Here is an 8,161-nt window from a genome sequence, read left to right as displayed (position 1 = left end):
GAGAGAGAGAGAGAGACAGATAAAGACAGAGAGAGAGGGTATCTCCTTAATTAAATGGGACACACAAACTGCACTAGAGGAGGGCCAATTTACTAAAGAGGAAAATTAGGGAGTGTGGAAACAAGACTTCATCTTTGAGAAACAGCTTCCATTAAGTAGTTTCCCTTAGCTCAGAGGAGTTTCTCAGCTGTTACAGTAATTTAGCACAAGCTTGAAGTGCTGTAGGAAAACCTGCAAACTACAAAATCCATCTTCAAGACATAAATCCTCGTTTTTATTTATTTATTTAGCAGACATGTTGCAGTTCTGCACACCCTGCAGTCAATGCACATACGTGTGTTAAAAGCATTGGCAGCCTCACAGATAGCCTGTGTGTCAGGGGATATGTGAGGAATACAGCAGGACTCATTATAATATGGATGGAGGAAATGTTGAACACACAAGAACAGTAAACAACGCCACTGCTGCCAAAACACATGTAAATAAACAGCTTTAAATCGAACAAACAATGAAATGTGGCATCTTGAAAACATGCTTTCCAAGTCTGCCTGCGACGGATTTACATTTTTTAGAGCCTCTTAAAGTGTTTGATACAGTAAAATAAGATTTACCTTCCAGTTAACAGAGCCACAGGCAATGTGACAAGAACTGCTGCATCCAGTGAGTGAGAGTAATGTAATTAGTTACTTAATTAAATAGGACTTCTTTTGTGAGGAAATCGAAGTGAAATAACCTCACAAGAAACAGACCTACAGATAAGCAGGACATCTATCTAGTATATCTATCTATTAAAAACAAGCATGGCATTCTATATATATTCATATATATACATATATTAACATCTTTTAATATATGTACTGTAGTTATCTAATAAGCAGGCGAGTGTAGAAATCAGTGGGAAAATGATTAGTCAATTAACACATTACTGGCTCACTGGAAAAGTGATCAGCAGCAATTTTCCTAATTATTGATCACTGATGTCATTTGTTTGTGCCAGCAGCTTCTCAAATATACACATTTATTTACTGTAAATTAAATCTCTGGGTTTTTAAGTGTTTACCAGACGAAACAAAGACATTTGAAGACTTTACTTAGACTTTACTTAGACTCTCTTTCTGGGAAATTATATTAAATATTATTATTTTAATAAATATTATTATTATATATATATATATATATATATATATTATATAATTTTTTAGATACAGTGTTAATTGGTTAACCAGAAAGAAGCAATAGGTCAGTTATCAGTGGATAATGAAACTAACTATTAGCTGTAGCTGTGGTAGAAATCTGAAAAAAGAAAAAGTAAATGAACAGAAACACATTATTTCATATTTAAAGAAAAAGACTCAGGAAGAGAGGACTGTAGACTTGCAGTAGGTGGATTTCTTTTTCCTTTTAGTGCTCAGTTCAGTTCATCAAAATGAAATGTAATCGGACTACTTCACAGAAAGACACACTATTAGCCTTTTGAACCTTCCTTTACTCTAATCTTTTATTTTTAATTGGTTGTAGAACAGAGTCTTTATCGTCCTGAATCCTTGCAAAGTTCACAGCCTTGTTTAAATAAAAAAATAATCAAATGTGTATTCCTGCGACCTTGAATTTACCCAAACAAGCACTTTTCTACACATCACCCAGTGTGTATTGTGTAAGTGTCCTAACCAGGATTACCTCTTTTTATATGCCATTTGGCTGGCACTTTCATCCTGAGCTCCTTATGGACCTGAGAGTGCATACATGTTGTTTGATCCGGTGGGAGTGAAGCCTCTATCCCTGCCGCTGTTAACACTGTGTTCTACATGCTGACCTACTCGAGAGAATACAGCCGTGAGCCTGTCAGTACTGTACGGTGCACATAAAGAGAAAACCGCGTCGAGGTCAAACCATACGGGCTGTTAACAGTTTATGAAGTGTTTAAATCGCTGATATTCTGTGTATAATACAGCATGCAACCGTATCTTAAATCCAACCTGGTGTAAACACTTGACTTGTGTGCAGATGGTTTGACTTGTAGATATCCATTGTTTCCTACAGCGACTGAAACCCTCTCTAATAGCATTTCTTCTCCTGAAAGACTCCTCATTGCGTTACGTGCAGTCTTTGTAAGTACGTTTTGTTGTGTGAGGACTCAGGAAGAGTAGCTGCTACCTTGGTGACAGCGAATGGGGATCCAAGAATAAAGAATAGAGGAAAAATCACAGTAGCGATGTGATGATTAGTGTGTTTGTCCTGAACCATCGGGCACAGTGTGTTCACTGTGAGATCGACTATACCTTTGCACGTGCAAACGTAACTAGAGATGTAACACTCGACTCATGATTGGATTCAGTTCAGAATACACTTTTCTCATCATTTTTTTTTTTAGCAAAATGATATTGAAGACTGAAAAAGATTCCTTTATTTATATAAAATCTACAAAATCTATTTTCTCTCACATTTTCTTTATCAAATTCTAAAGTCCTTTTTATTTCTGAGGTAAACTGTGTAACGCGTTTGCACCTTGATACCACGGTGACTCTTTAACCGCTTTGTATCTTCACATATTTGTACTGCGATTTAACTGTCTATATATCTTAATATATCTTTACATTCCCAAACATAACATGTGAGCTTGTTGGGTTAGCCCCTGAGTCATGTGTTAGTCACACAGTTGGTATGAATGATGTAAATGAGAAACCACAGCAGCACACTGAACAAAGAGTATTCATCATTAAAAAAGAGTGTATTGACATTGTATAACCAGTTGAGTAAAGTTATGTACTCAGACGCAGTCAAACATGCTAATGCATTTGCAATAACATACTCCTACCTGAGGGTGAAAGGAATTAGAGGAAGGCCATATGAATAAAATCTTATCACAGCATATTTAATTCTTACACATTTAGTATGCAACAATATATAGAAATATGTATTGTATTATAGTTTAACTTATTGAATTTAATCCCATTAATGCACTAAATCTGCAAATGCAATATCCAGAGTCCTGTTCATTAATTTATATAATTAGTTTATATAATATAATATATAACAGTTAGTTTATATAATATAATATAATAAAGGCTTGATTAAAATCAGATATCTTAAATGAGGATGATTTTTTTTAACCGACCCTTGAATTTCCCTCAGGATAAATAAAGTATCTGTCTATCCTCATGGCCGATGGTATTGAGTTAATAACCAGTTTGTCGGCTTCATATTCTCACCTTTTATCAGGTTTTATCAGCTTTTATCAGCTTTGTGCAAAGCCAGGTAGAGGAAGAGCCACCATCTCTACTACATGTTGAGCCCATTTCTAACAGTGGAGCTTTGTATTGATGTGATTTCTGTGTGGTGAGGAAGTTACAGTGAACTGTCTGTACCGGGCATTAGCAGCAGCTGACCAGAGCTCTTCATCACTTGTTCATATCTGATTCCCGTCTCGCTGTAGGTTTGTGCAAGCGTGGCTTTGGGCCCTCATTCAGCAGCAAAAACACATTTTAGAAATACATTTGTATAGATTTCCCTCACTGAGCAGTTTCTCCACATCAGTAAACACAGGTAGAGTCACTCTGTGGCCCAGATTGATCTTAGCTGAAGATAGCCAAAGAAGGTCCTCCTGAACATGTTTCCTCTTCAATTGTTCAAAGGACATGAAAGCTCCTTCCAGGGCTCTTACCCAGGGGACTGCTGCCGTCCCAGAGGGGGAGCGGGAAAAATAGATCAGGGACGATAAAAGACACATTTTGGGACGGTTGCCAGACGCAAGGCAGACCCTGACTGAAGAAACACACTGCTCTCTCACACACATTGGGAAGAGTAACTGCGACAGTGACATCTGAAGTGTACCTGCGCTGCTGTCCGACCATTACAATGGCGTCCTGAAGTGGCGGTGGGATTTAGCGCTTTCTGGTGTGAAGACACTTTCTCCTCCTCTCAGAGTGAGGGATGTTGGAGGCGTTAGATTAGGGTTACATCCATTTTTTAACTTCACAGATGTTGACTTATGGATTGAATGTGTGTGATATGAACGTGTAACAGATGTGTCAAGAACACGTGGGCTGATAATAATGTAATCTTTGTTTTGTCTATTATTGATGCCACTCAGAGCTTTTAATTATCAAAATACTTTATTGTAGAAAAATGTATAATTAGGACTGCCAGCATTTACTTGGGGATGGTTTAAGTTGTATTTCGGGACAGAAGAAATGTAGAGCTCTGCCTTTTTCATAACTATCTTCCAAAGTCTCTAGAATCTGGTTACGTAGAGTCATGGGAGTTGATATTGTCTCAGAGGTGTCACTCTGTATTTTAATCAGATGCTTCAGAATGGGATCGTCTGTCCTGTTGGATGTTTCCGGAGGTCCATTCCTAAATAAAATCCCGGAATACCTTTTCTTTCAGGGAATGCAATCCAATTTGTATCCAGGAGGGGAAACTGTCGCCCTCAAAAAAGGATGAAATAAATAGCATTTGAGCTGCCAAATAATACTTTTTTAAAAACGGGGTAATTGAAGGCCCCTTAATCTATAATCCAATGTTAATTTTTCCATAGATACCCTGAGGATTTCAAAAACAGGAAAAAAGACTGGAAACGAAACTGCAGCCTCAGTAGTTACTCTGCCCATTAGAGCGATCGGAAAACTCATCTATCTATGTGGACCATCTTCAATACTGAGCAATGGGAGGTGATTAAGTTTGTACAAACTGTTAAGGTCGTCACCTACAGTTATGTAATGATTATTTAATCCACCAGTATGTTGTAACATAGGTGAACTATTAAGATATTAGAGCCATGTACAATTCACTAAGTAACAAAAAACCTTCACATTGTTCAAAGGTTCACAAAATGTACCTGGCCAGAAATATAAGTCAGTAGCTAACCCAAGGTCCAACGTGTTCACAATTTACCAATGTGTTTGATATAAAGCAACGTATATTATGGAAGGATATTCAGAGTACATCTTTTCAACCTCCCTCCTCTGCCTCCTCTGCCTCCTCTGTGTGTCTTAAATAACAGTGTCAGTGGTGTGTTCATGAACGTGTGGGAATTTGGTTCACGGTGTTAATTGTTTGTTAAGTTTCATTCATTAACCACAGTCTGCAGTGGAATCAAGGAGCTACTGGTGAAGACATTAATCAATCAGCGACTCACTTAGCTTCCAGCTCCCTGCGTCCCACTTCATTTGCCAAGTTGAATAGATACATCATTGTGTCTGGCTTACACTGGTATAAGCTGAATACAAACCTTAACGTTTTCACATTCAGTATGAAGAACATAATATAAGGGCAACATAATCTTTTTCTTAACTAAGTGATGCAGAAAATATTAAAAGTGGAAGCCATGTTTAGCTTTAAGCTTGTTTTTTTTTCAGCAAATGTCCAGAAATGCCATCAGTTTCCAACAATGTGAAAAAAGCACCCATCAACTTAAACTAAAGGTGTAACTTAAAGGTAAAAAGTAATGAATCCCTTCTGTCTGTCTACAGTACCAACCAACCTCTCTGTGTTATTGTCAGGTAGTGCACTGTGCACTCTTACATATCACACTAATGAACGAGAGTCCAGATCATCAAATGTGTGCTGTCGACCAACATTACAGATTAAACCACTCATTACAAAGATGTAGTGTTCAGTGGACCCATACAGTGAGGGCATCCAGGGACGCTCACAGTCACTGCAAATCAATACACAGTTGTTCTGAGTGATTCCCTTTATCCTGTGAGGAAACATTTCTATCCACACTTTCCTGTCCAAAAGAAAAATATGTATTTAAAATAAATAAATAACTGAAACAGGATTAGTGTTAATAATCCTAAAACATCACGTTTGGGTGGAGATGAAAAGTGAAAAGCAGACGCTGTCTTGCTGTCGTCTTGACGAAGAGCGCCACATTGTTAGGTCTGTGTCGACTCTCTGTAGATGCTCCCACACTTCAGATGATGGTGGGCGAGGTGTTTTTAGCTGCAGCTTATTCTCCGGGGGAATACATGCTTTCACTTTGGCGCCAACGCACGGTGCGCCAATCGACGTATTCTCGCAATGGATTCAGTCGATGCGTCAGCCCAGCTCCAGACTCTGAAGCTGTTCTGGTGGTACGGTGGCCCAACGACTTACTAAAATGTGTTATCTTGGTTTATCCTTTAATTCTTTCCTGTGTTTAAAACAGCTGTCGAGTTATTATTCATATTAGTTCATTACTTGTTCGTTAATTCTCGCTGAATTAATCTCATTTGAAGTCATTTGATAATGTCACTAACATTCATGCAATAATATTTGTTTTCTGACAGATTTAAGCTTGACATTTGTAGACTGAAATATAATTTACAGCATAATAAACACAATGAATGTTCACAATGGGACTGTTTGGGGGATCGTACAAATTTACTGGGAAAACATACAGCTGACAGCAAACTTCCTGGAGTAACTGACACTTCAGGTCCCCTCGGGTCCCCTCGGGTCTTAACAGTGAATATCAACCTCATTCACACTTTACACTGAGCAGCACGTCCGTTACTGATTGTAAATATCCTTTGTATGGTTCCAGCAGAGAACCGTTCAGATTGACTGATTTGTGGAGTCCTACACCAAACTATACGCAGCTTATTAATTTAGTTTTTCTGACAGTTGCTCATTGCAAAACAATGAGGGTGAAGTCATGCGTCTACGCTGCTGGAAACACCCGACAAGAAGGAGTCATAGCGGAGAGCAAGAACCACCAAAAGTGTGGCTTCATTTCACACAATATAAACATCTGTCTATCAAACACATGTATTTCAAACCACTTCCCAACCGAGCAGCACGTCCCTTACCAATTGTAAATATCTTATGTTACAATGAGCTAAGCTGCGTTTAGTAAAAAATGATGACTAAACAAATATTGGAGATGGATACCAAGAACCGGTTCCAGTTGAGAACCGGTTCCATGTTACACAGCGGTCCAACAGTGGACCTTATTATAGGAACTGTAAACACCTTAGGCCTTACCCAAATGAAACCAGCTGTCTATACGATACTGTCTCTCTATTAAGAGTTCTTTTTTGATAAATGTTGAGTAGTGTTATTAGAAATTCCTGATGTTAATACTGGTTTACGATGCAGGCGCTCTGACCAATTATTTGGGCCCATATTCAGTGTATGTGTGTGAGCAGGAGCATGCATTTTGTTTGAATTTGTCTGGGTGTGTTTATGTGTGGTTTCATGACGGACGCATTTTGTTATTCTCCTTGGCAAGCGGCACTTGGCCAGCGTCTGAAAACGGACAATGCAAGGCAGGAGCCAGTCAGGAGGAGAGGAAATCCCACCCAGTGTTTGTCCACTGACTGTGTCTTTGCTGTCTTCCTGCGCGGAGCACAATACAACAAGGTGCCCTTTGCAGTTTATTGCAGCGTCTTTAATGCGCTGTGTAGCTGCACAGAATTTTAAAGCTTGCTGCAGAGTGGCATTTTTTTTTTTTCAGAAGCAGTTCTCTTCAAGCAAAGGGACAGGCTTCTGTTCAAAACGAGGCAGCCTCATCTATTTTGATAATGGTGACATGCACTCTTGCAAAAATATTAATAGCACAAAGTAGGAGCCTGTATTCCTGGCTGATAAAATGAAACACTTCTGCAGACTGGATCCTGGATGGAGAACATCAGGAAATGATCATTTTTTCAAAAGAGATGGGTAGAGATTTCAAAATGAATTCTTTAACCACACATCAGATAAAGTTGAGTGCAGTGCAGAATTATTGCATTTACCATGACTATTAATCCACACTAATTCTGATCCACTGTTCAGGATAAAGTGAAATATGGTCCCACTTCCTAATGTCCACAGTGTCTGTTCAGTTTTGTTCAGAATTAATTCAGTAACTTGACACATTTTCACTTTTTGTGTACTTTCCATAGCACAAATTCCATTTTTTATTAATTATGTGAACATGTAAAGCCAATTTCCAAGCCGAACACAGCCGTGAAATGTTACTGTAGCATTTTAGTAGTGGAGTGTTCTTGTGAGGGAGAGTGATTTACAGTGAGGGCAGAGGAGGCAGGATGATCCATGCTGCTGATGTGACCGTTTCACTCACTCACTTGAAAGTTAAAAGTGTCTGTGTCAGCAATGCTTCCCCGTAAGGGCTTTTGGAAATGTAAAGACAACAAACATTTCCTGAGGAGTGGTGTCTGTGTCTGTGTGTGTG

General features: G+C 38.7%; 1 protein-coding gene across 1 annotated transcript in view; it reads left to right on the top strand.

The window, feature by feature from the left end:
* Positions 1-8,161, top strand: part of LOC118337049 (sodium bicarbonate transporter-like protein 11) — a 92,701-nt gene that overhangs the window by 435 nt on the left and 84,105 nt on the right. The window lies entirely within an intron of this gene.

Source organism: Morone saxatilis, unplaced genomic scaffold (assembly GCF_004916995.1).
Source record: "Morone saxatilis isolate NCDOM2014 unplaced genomic scaffold, NCSU_SB_2.0 Contig3, whole genome shotgun sequence".
Classification (NCBI taxonomy): domain Eukaryota; kingdom Metazoa; phylum Chordata; class Actinopteri; family Moronidae; genus Morone; species Morone saxatilis.
Note: the sequence above shows the minus strand (reverse complement) of the source record. Positions and strands in the feature narration are given on the sequence as shown.